Genomic DNA, 10,480 nt, shown 5'->3' on the forward strand with positions numbered 1-10,480 from the left:
TTTTTCAAATTTGCCCTTTAAACTCAAAGGTAAAGCTACAACTTTAAATTCTCTTTTCTTATTATTATTGCTTGTTGCTTTTCTTTTTTTTTTTTTTTTTTTTTTTTTTTTTTTTTGTGTAGAAACCAGCCTTAGGGACATTTTCTGAACCTTTTGCCCCAATAAAACTCCTTTGCCCCGTCAATTAAAAATCACTGTTTATTTTTTATTTTATGTTTTAACAAGCAATTTCTGAACCTTTTGCTTCTTTATTTTATTTTTTCAATTGAAAAAAAACAAATATAAAGCAGGGTCCATATAATCAAATCTGATCCCTATACCCCCTTTCAAATCAATTAGGCTGGCTTCTCCCTATCCTACAAACTACCTTGTTCTCTATATAGACCATATTTGATTAAGATTTGATGATATGGACGAATTATATGCATTCATTAATTAAAAATAGTTCAAAACAACAAAATACCTGAAAAATCACATGATTAATAAACTAAAAAGATTAAAATATTATATATTATTAATAAAATGAATTAGATTGATATTGTATTTTCATGAATAATTTTTAGGCCCGAAGACAAGATTTCATTTAACCAAGAACATGTATATATACAAAAGCGGCATTAAATGCCAATCAAAGAAATAGGGCACAAATTCTTGGAAAGAATAAAATTAACAATAATGGAGATGAACAAACAAGACTTCTGCAATTAGCATACACAAGAGGAATGCGCAAGGGTGGTGCAAGAGTCAAAAAAAAAAAAAAAAAAAAAAATCAGCACTGCTCCATGCACAAGAGTAAAATCCCTAAAGGGCAACCATCCAAGCCGGGCTAGGTTTAAGTTCAACCTAGGCCTAACTCTAAGAATTAGTTCAACCTAGGCCTAACTCTAAGAATTAGATTGGATTTTAAGGCCTGAGCCTGATGTTAAGCCCAAGGTTCGAAGCATTGACATGTATTGGCCCGTATCGGGAGCACCTCAATATGCCCTTACAAAGGATGTATCGGGGTTCTAACCAGTTCAAGGGGTGGAAGAGCCTCAAAACTGCCCCCCCTAAATTGATTTAAAAAAAATAAAAATAAAAAGTAAAAAAAGACATATTGTCCGATATATCTCTACCGATGTATCACATGTATCGATATTTAAAACCTTAATCAAGCCTGATTTATTAAATTTTGATACATTATGATTGGGCTTGGGCTAAGGTTAGTCAATCAGCTTATACTAAAATTTAACGTAAATGCTTATATTTATGCATGCGTATATGCAATTATACATCTACTAACGTCTTTAACATGAGTAATTGAGCTTTTAATGTAACTTGCGATCAGCTCCCATAGATCCAACCATTAAATCGGACAGATATGGGTGGATCTGTATTTTGATCCAATCATTAACGGATCGAATTCCATTAATGGGTATTGATTCGAATTCGAATTTGGACAAACGGATGCCATTTGCAACATACATGCCAGTCGCCTGTAGATAAATGATAAATGATATAGCGGGCCGGTCCAGGTAGGTTAATAATAAAATATAGGGTAAATTACATATAAGTATCTGTACTTTTAAGTGATGACAGATAGGTATCACAAACTTTTAATTGCAACATTTGAGTACTTTGAACTCTAAAAAATAGACACTTGGGTTTATCTATTTGTATTCCATAAGTTAAACATTGCATAATGTCAAAAATACCATTTTTTGTATATTTTTTAGATCATTCTATGGTAGGGGTGTTCGTGGTCCGGTTTGATGCAATTTGGAGAAATTCTCAGACCAAACCAATAAATTATGGTTTGGAAAATTCTTAGACCAACCCAAACCATTTTGGCATAGAAACCAACTGTTTTATTATGTTTTGGTGCAGTTTCTAATACGGTTTGGGGACTAATGTAGTATATTAACAATTATGATCTAAACACTTTTGAAAATAAGAACATTTGAATAAAGAACAATATAATATATTTGATGAAGCACAGTTCGGCAGCTCCCGTTTGGCAAGTGACTCGGATGCCTGGCTGAATTATCCCTACCTAGAATGTGGCTTGGATGCTTAACTGAATGATTCCTACCTGAAAGGTGGCTCTGACGCCTAACTGAATGGTGACAAGCTAGAGAGGTAGCTCTGATGTCTAGCTGAGTGGTGACGAGTTAGAGAGGTGTCTCTGATGCAACCTGCAAGGACACAATGTCAGAGTGCCTGGGTTGCTTTACCTAGGGTGGGCACTCCGATGCTCAAGTTAGCGATTAAGAGATTTTTAAGATAACTAAATGTGAGAGAGATGAAAGCTACGAGAACTAAATTGTGCCTCTCCCCACTAGGGTTGGAGGTAAGGCCTTTATATAGGCACTGTTTAGCGTGAGCATCACGCAACACGTTCGGGATCTCCAGGAGGACGTGCCTAAATGCTCCGAAGTCCTCAGAGGTAGTCATGCACTTAGGCCAATCTTTGCACCTTACTTGGTTTCTCCCGAAACATTTGGTGTGAGAGCTGACTTCCGAGAGACCCGGGAGTAATTGGATGCATGTAGAAATCGACAGTGAGCACATCTCGTAGGTCACCAGGTCGGCGCTAGAGGCAGGTCGCCAAGTTGGCAGTGGAGGCAAGTCGCCAGATTAGCAACAAGGGAAGGTCGTTAGGTCGGGGCTAGAGGCAGGTCGCTAGGTTGGCACTAGAGGCAGGTCGCCATGCCAGTGCCAGAGGTAGATCGCCAGGTCGGCATTAGAGGCAGGTCGCCAAGTCGGCGATAGAGGCAGGTTGCCAAGTCGGCAACAGAGGTAGGTCGCCAGGTCAACGCTAGAGGCAGGTCGCCAGGTTGGCACTAGAGGCAGGCCAATGACAGTGCCAAGTCGCTAGTTGGGACTCCACCATTTTGGCTAAGGCAAGTTGTCGCCTAGGTGGTGGGTGTCACCTACTTGTTCCGAGATGCCATGTGTCATGATTATTTATTTAAAATAATCAAATTAAATAAATCTGAACATTAATATAAACATTCTCGTATGAAAAATCTGCATTCTAATCCTAAAAACATGTATATATTGATAAACATGTAATTAAAAATTAAATAAATCTAATTTTTTGTCCAAAATTCTAAAATTGTTTGATATTTTACCTTTCTCCCAAACCCAAATTCGAATTTTGTTCATCTATTTCTAGAGTTTCAATTCCAGTTATGCTCCCGTTGTTCACAATTGAACATATGTCACTGCATCAAAGAAGAGATAAAGGGGGTAGGCCATTAGAGTTTTTCTTTTTCAAATAATAGAATAGATTAAAGAGGAGATGGGAAGATGATAAAGAGATTGCACCAACCAATCGGAGTTGCCGGACTAGTGCGTATAGGATCCGGTTGAACAAAGGAAGAGGGTTTCCTGACCTCCTTGGTTAGGGCGTTTTGTTAGGGTTGGAAGAGAGGTGGCATCAAGAGAGGGAGACAGGAGCAGCGACAATGGTGGAGTGGCTGGCGGTGACTCGGTGAAAATGGTGGGTTGGCGAGAATGGTTAGGGTTTCATTGTATTAGGTAATGAGAATGAGAGAGAGAGAACATTTACCGCGAAGTCGGACGGCGAAGGTATGACTAGTGACACTAAGCCAACAGCAGCGAAAAACCGGCAACATTAAATCGTGGTGACTCGGCGTTCTCTGAGAAGAAAACTTCACTTCCTCCGTTAGGCGTTTGATGTTCTCTTTCTCAAGAAAACCAAAAGGGAAACAAAAGGTTAGCTGGTTCGGTATTAAGAAGAAAGTCATAATTACAAATTAAAAATTAAAAATTAATATTAATATATTAAATTTTATTATTCATATATTTATACATATTGTATTGGATATTTATATTAATATGGTTTACGATTTGGTTTGGTTCATAAAATTTAATAAACCAAGTCGTAAACTGTAAATTGTATTTTCTAAATTCATAAAACCGAACCAAAACCAAACCGTAAATTCGATTTGGTTCAGTTTGGTTTTATAGTTTGAACCATATAATACTCCTCTTCCATGATCACTAGAGAAAGCCCTCATCGAAAATTTTCAATACGTTATTTACTGTTCATATGAGAAAATCGTCATGGAAAGGTGTTAGATTACCTTAGAATGATTTTAGAAATTCATGATAAAAGTATTTTTGGCATTATGTTTGTTTAACTATGGAATACTATGGGCCGATGTATCTATTTTTGAAAGTTTAAGGTATTTAATTAATGCAATTGAAAGTTCAAAATACTTTTTTGTCACTACCCCAAATACAGCAAACCAATCTGTTATTTATCGTACATATAGATTTATGGGAAATTTTCAGATCAGTACTTTATATTTTTAGTCTAGTGCCATTTTGGTCCCCGAACTTTAAAAAGGAGAAAATTTAATATTCAAACTTTCAAAACATGCCAATATAATGCCTGCCATTTATCAGCTATTAAATATCATCTAATTCTCTTTATCAACCATCCAAACATTGACAAAAAATGAACAACCCCATATCTTTATCTCTTTTGTTTAAGAAAATTTGAACCGAAGAGACAAGGAATTGAGACCATTCATTTTTTATCAATATGTGGATGGTTAATAAAAAAAATTAGATTACACTCAAAAGTCATTTGTGGCTTTTCGAATGTTATTTAATGGCGGGTTAACCGATTGGTTAATGACAGGTATTATACTTGGGCTCCCTAAATTTACCTTTCCTTTCCAACGTTGGACGGTTGGAAGGGCAGGAGACCGTTGGAAGCAAAGATAATGACCTCTGTGACCCTCTCTCACCTCCAACTAATCCTGCCTTCTTCTCGTTCTTCTATCAACAACCTCGATAATTCTCTTTGGTCCCGAGATTCTCCCGCCGATCTCTTTGACGACCACAAATGTCCATATCGTATCATTGAAAGATACAAGGAATTAGTTATAATTCACAGTGGAGGAGTCTTCCCTAAACTTGTTTTTGCTCCGGTTCTCAAAGCTTGTTCCAGAGCCTCTGCTTTAGCTCATGGCAAACAAATCCATGCTCATACCATCAAGTGGGGTCTCGCTTCTGATGTCTTTGTACAGACATCTCTCCTCTCAATGTACTCTTCCTGTGGGCAAATGGAGAGCCTGTTCAACCTGTTCGATAGAATGCCTAACAGAAATGTAGTCTCGTGGACAGTCCTAATGGATGCATGCCTGAGGTGGGAGCAACCTTCAATGGCATTGGTGATCTTCCGTGAAATGCAAGAGACTGGAGTTAAGCCCGATCAATTTGCCATTGTTAGTCTACTATCAGCTTGTGCTCGCCTTGGTACCTTGAACCTGGGTATGTGGGTTCACGCTTTCATAGAAAGAGTGCGACTCGAACAAACAATCTTTATCGGGACGGCCCTGGTTGATATGTACTGTAAGTGTGGAAGTGTAGACAACGCTCTTGCAGTGTTCAATTCCATGCCCACGAAAACTCTCCTTTCTTGGAATGCGATGTTATATGGGCTATCGGTGAATGGACGTGGAAGAGAGGCTGTAGAACTGTTCTTAGAGTTGGAGAAAGAAAGTGGAATCCATCCCAACGAGGTAACTTTTGTGGCAATCCTATGTGGTTGCAGCCATAGCGGGCTCGTTAAAGAGGGGCGTTTTTATTTTGGTTTGATGCAAAATAAATATGGGATTGAGCCCACAGTCAAGCATTACGGTTGCATGGTGGACTTGCTTGGCCGGGCGGGACTACTTGAGGAGGCTTTTGAAATGGTCAATAAGATGCCGGTTCCACCCAACACCGTCATTTGGGGAGCTCTGCTCAGCGCATGTAGGGTTCAAAATAATATGGGTATGGCAGAGCGTGTGAGCCAGAAAATAATTGGGATCGATGAAGATGGTCTAAAGGGGGACACTAGCCACTATGTGATCATGTCAAACATGTATGACAGAGCTGGATTGATGGATAAAATGGCAGAAGCAAGGCTAAGGATTGGAAAGAAACCAAAGGGTCGTAGTTGGATTGAGATTGGATCTCAGGTTCATGAGTTTTCTGTCGGAGATAGTTCACACCCCATGTGGGCTAGGACCAAGGAGATGTTAGATGAGGTGATGGAGAAGGTTGGAGAGAATAGAGGTGAGGAAAACCCCCAAACCCATCACAGTGAGAAGGTAGCTGTTGCTTTTGGCCTGCTGAATACCCGTGCCTCTACACCTATTAGGATCGTCAAGAACCTCCGCATGTGTGCGGACTGCCACAGGTTGATGAAGTCAATATCTAAGGTCTACAAGAGAGAGATTGTTGTAAGAGACAGTACTCGATTTCACCGATTTATGGAGGGGGGTTGTTCTTGCAAGGACTACTGGTGAGTGGTGACCTTCGACCAGGGCCTAATTGTTAGCCATTAGTGAGTATGACACTGTTGTCATATAGAGCAAACATTTATTTTGTACAGTCTATTTATTTATTTTGTATTCATATTATCTTTCCATAAGAAGATTGTATAGCTGTAGGTAAAGATAAATCAGCCTTAAATCTCTATAAATCAGTATAACTGTAGGTAGAGATAAATCAGCTTTAAATCTATGTAAATCAGTATATTTGTAGGTAGAGACAAATCATCATTTAATTAATGTATATTCAGCTATATATATTCAAGGGAATCAGAATGAAAAGGCATTGAGCCATTTAATCAAAATTCTGTCGAAGGAAAAGTTATCATGGTATCAGAGCCATTGTCTTAGAGTTTTGGAATTTCTGGTTATTCTTGGGTGACATTGGAACTTCAGGCCGCCATAGATTGCAAGTTCCATCTGGGTGATTTTCTTCAAAAAGCTCACATATTTTGGTAATTTCTTTCCGGTCATATTTTGGGTTGTTTATCTCTCTATATTTGTCTTGTTTTCTACTGAAAATGACTAGTAACCACTCTGAATTTTGTGTTAAATTTACGGGAAAAATTTATTCGGCATGGGAATTTCAATTCTGTTTATATGTTACCGGAAAAGAGTTATGGGGACATATTGATGGTACTACTCCAGCTTCAGCAGATGCTACTAAATTAGCTGAATGGAAAATCAAAGATGCTAGGGTGATGTCTTGGATTACCGGATCATGTGATTCTAAAATTGTTCTTAATTTACCCCCCTATAGAAGTGCTCAAACCATGTGGGAATATTTGAAAAGGGTTTATAATCAAACAAATTCAGCCAGGAGATTTCAATTAGAGTGTGAAATTGCAGATTATACACAGGGGAGTCTCTCTATTCAAGATTACTATTCTGGTTTTCAAAATTTATGGGCTGAATTTTCTGATATAGTGTGTGCTGCAGTGTCTAAAGTTTCTCTTGTTGATGTATTGATTATTTATGAAATTAGCAAGCGCGATCAGTTTCTGATGAAACTACGTTCAGATTTTGAAAATGCTCGTTCTAATTTGATGAATCGTCATCCACCTCCTACCTTGGATGTGTGTTTCAATGAATTACTTCGTGAGGAACAACGTCTTCTTACACAAACCACTCTTGAACAGGAGAAAATTACTACAACACACATGGCATTTTCGGTTCACGAAAAAAGCAAGGGTAAATATATGAGTAAGGTTCAGTGTTTTAGTTGCAAGAATTATGGGCATATTGCAGCAAATTGTACCCAGAAATTTTGCAATTATTGCAAAAAGCATGGACACATCATCAAAGATTGTTTAACTTGCCCTCAAAATCGTCAAAACACTGCTTTTCAAGCAACAATTGGCAATTCTTCTACGGATGAGATTCAAGCTAGGCCCTCAACTATGTCAACAGTCAATCAAAATGCTCAGTCCACTGTTCTTACTCTTGAAATGGTACAACAAATGATAGTTTCAGCCCTCTCAAATCTGAGACTCCAAGGTAATGGTAATTCTTTATCTAAGTCTTGGCTTGTTGATTCTGCCACATCAAATCACATGACTAGTTCTTCTAATTTTCTACAAAATGTCTGGTCCTATCATGGTTCAAAAATTATTCAAGTTGCTAATGGAAATCATTTGCCCATTACTGGTGTTGGTGATATTACTCCGGTTTTCAATAATGCTCTTATATCACCTGGACTTTTTGATAATCTTCTTTCAATTGGCCAATTAGTAGAAAATAACTATAATGTCCATTTTTCTCGTAATGGTTGTTGTGTGCAGGATCAAGAATCGGGGACGATGATCGCGAAGGGGCCTAAAGTCGGACGTTTATTTTCTCTGCACATTTCAATTCCTAGTAATGTTTCTTAGTAATAAAAATGAGGTGTGGCATAAACGTTTGGGACACCCCAATTCTATTATATTGTCTTACTTGTTGAATTCTAGTTTATTAGGCAATAATGATAAAATTCCAAGCCTTTCGTTTGATTGTTCAACTTATAAATTGAGAAAAAGTAAAATTCTTCCTTTTCCTCTTCCCTGTAGTCGTGCAGATAAATGCTTTGATATTATTCATAGTGATGTATGGGGGATTACACCTGTTATCTCTCATGCACATTATAAGTATTTTGTAACATTTATTGATGACTATAGTCAATTTACTTGGATTTATTTTCTTCGTTCAAAATCTGATGTTTTTTCGGTCTTCAAGACTTTTATTGCACGTGTTGAAACTCAATTTTCTACTGTCATCTACGTTCTTCGATCTGATTCTGGTGGAGAATACATGTCTCATGTACTTCATGATTTTTTAAATGAAAAAGGTATTCTCTCACAACGTTCTTGTCCACACACACCTCAATAAAATGGTGTGGCGGAGAGAGAATCATCATCTCTTAGAAGTTGCTCGTACTTTGCTACTTGAGTCTTCTGTTCCTCCTCAGTTCTAGGTAGAAGCTTTATCTACAGCAGTTTATCTTATTAATAGACTGCCTTCTCAAACTCTAAACCTTGAGTCTCCTTATTTTTGTCTTTATCAACAGCATCCTCAGTATGGGCATTTACATACATTTGGTTGTGTTTGTTTCGTTCATTTGCCTCCTCTTGAACGTCATAAACTTTCTACTCAATCTGTTAAATGTGCATTTATGGGATATAGTACAAATTATAAAGGTTTTGTTTGTTATGATTCATCTTCTAAGAAGCTTTGTGTTTCTCGCAATGTTGTTTTCTTTGAAAATCAGTTTTTCTTTCCAACTTGTGATCAGTCATTCTCCGATATTGCTATTCTTCCTAGCTTTGATGAATCGTCTTCTTCTCCTGGACGATTCAAGTCTAGATATGTGTATGAATGACGTCATTCACCACTGCCCCTTCTAACTCCAGATCTGTCACCTGATCCTGCTCCAGCTATCTTGAGACGCTCCACTAGAGTCTCTCGTCTTCCTAATTAGTATGGCTCCTATCATACATCCTTTAGTGTTGTTTTATCCCCTGTTTTGGTTCCATCTTCTTACTCCCAAGTAGTTAAGCATGAGTGTTGGCAACAAGCAATGCAAGAAGAACTTCGAGCTCTTTAGGATAATTATACATGGGATATTGTTCCATATCCACCCAAATTTAAACCTATTGGGTGTAAGTGGGTTTACTCAATGAAACTTCGCTTTGATGGGACTCTTGAGCGCTATAAGGCTAGGTTGTTTGCTCTTGGTAATTGACCGGAGTATGGGGTGGACTATGAGGAGACATATACTCTGGTGGCTAAAATGACTACTGTGCGAACAATCCTTGCCATTACTGCTTCATAGGGTTGGCTACTTAAACAAATGGATGTCAAAAATGCTTTTCTCCATGGTGATCTCAAAGAAGATATCTACATGGCACCTCCTCCTGGTTTGTTTTCCTCTTCTACTTTGGAAGTTTGTAAGTTGAATCGCTCATTGTATGGCTTAAAACAAGCTCACCGTGCATGGTTTGAGAAGTTCATATCTACCTTGCTATAGTTTAAGTTTCTGCAAAGTCAATATGACTTCTCTATTCCTTCATAAAACTTCTACTGGAATTGTCCTTTTGGTTTATGTTGATGACATAATTATAACAGGAACGAATTCTTTATTGACTACTCAGCTTCAGCAGCGTCTTCAAGTGTCCTTTCATATGAAGGATCTTGGCCACTTTACATATTTCTTGTGATTGGAAGTTAAATCTAACTCCTTTGGTATATTTCTCAATCAGCATAAATATACTCAAGATTTAGTTGCATTGGCTGGTCTTCAGGATTTTTCATTGGTTGATACTCCTCTCGAAGTGAATGTCAAGTACCACTCGGATGAGGGAGAGCTACTTATTGATCCATCTTTGTATCGACAATTAGTAAGCAGCTTAAACTACCTGACTATTACCAGACCTGGCATCTCCTTTGTTGTCCAGCAAGTTAGTCAGTTTATACACTCTCCCCGTCATATTCACTTGGCTGCAGTTCGTCGCATCATAAGATATCTTCGGGGTACTCCATGTCATGGTTTATTTTTTTCCACTGGGTCTTCTTTGCGCCTTAGTGCTTTTAGCGATGCCGATTGGGCTGGCTGCCCAAATACTCGTCGCTTTGTTACAGGTTGGTGTATGTTTCTTGGGGATTCTTTGATC

At 38.1% G+C, this 10,480-nt stretch overlaps 1 pseudogene; it reads left to right on the top strand.

Annotated features, from left to right (window-relative positions):
• The first annotated feature begins 4,739 nt into the window (after positions 1–4,739).
• LOC148861998 (pentatricopeptide repeat-containing protein At1g59720, chloroplastic/mitochondrial pseudogene) lies at positions 4,740–6,311 on the top strand (annotated as a pseudogene).
• Positions 6,312–10,480: the final 4,169 nt, after the last annotated feature.

This window comes from Nelumbo lutea, chromosome 4 (assembly GCF_056320005.1).
Source record: "Nelumbo lutea isolate HS-2025 chromosome 4, American lotus-T2T, whole genome shotgun sequence".
NCBI lineage: Eukaryota > Viridiplantae > Streptophyta > Magnoliopsida > Proteales > Nelumbonaceae > Nelumbo > Nelumbo lutea.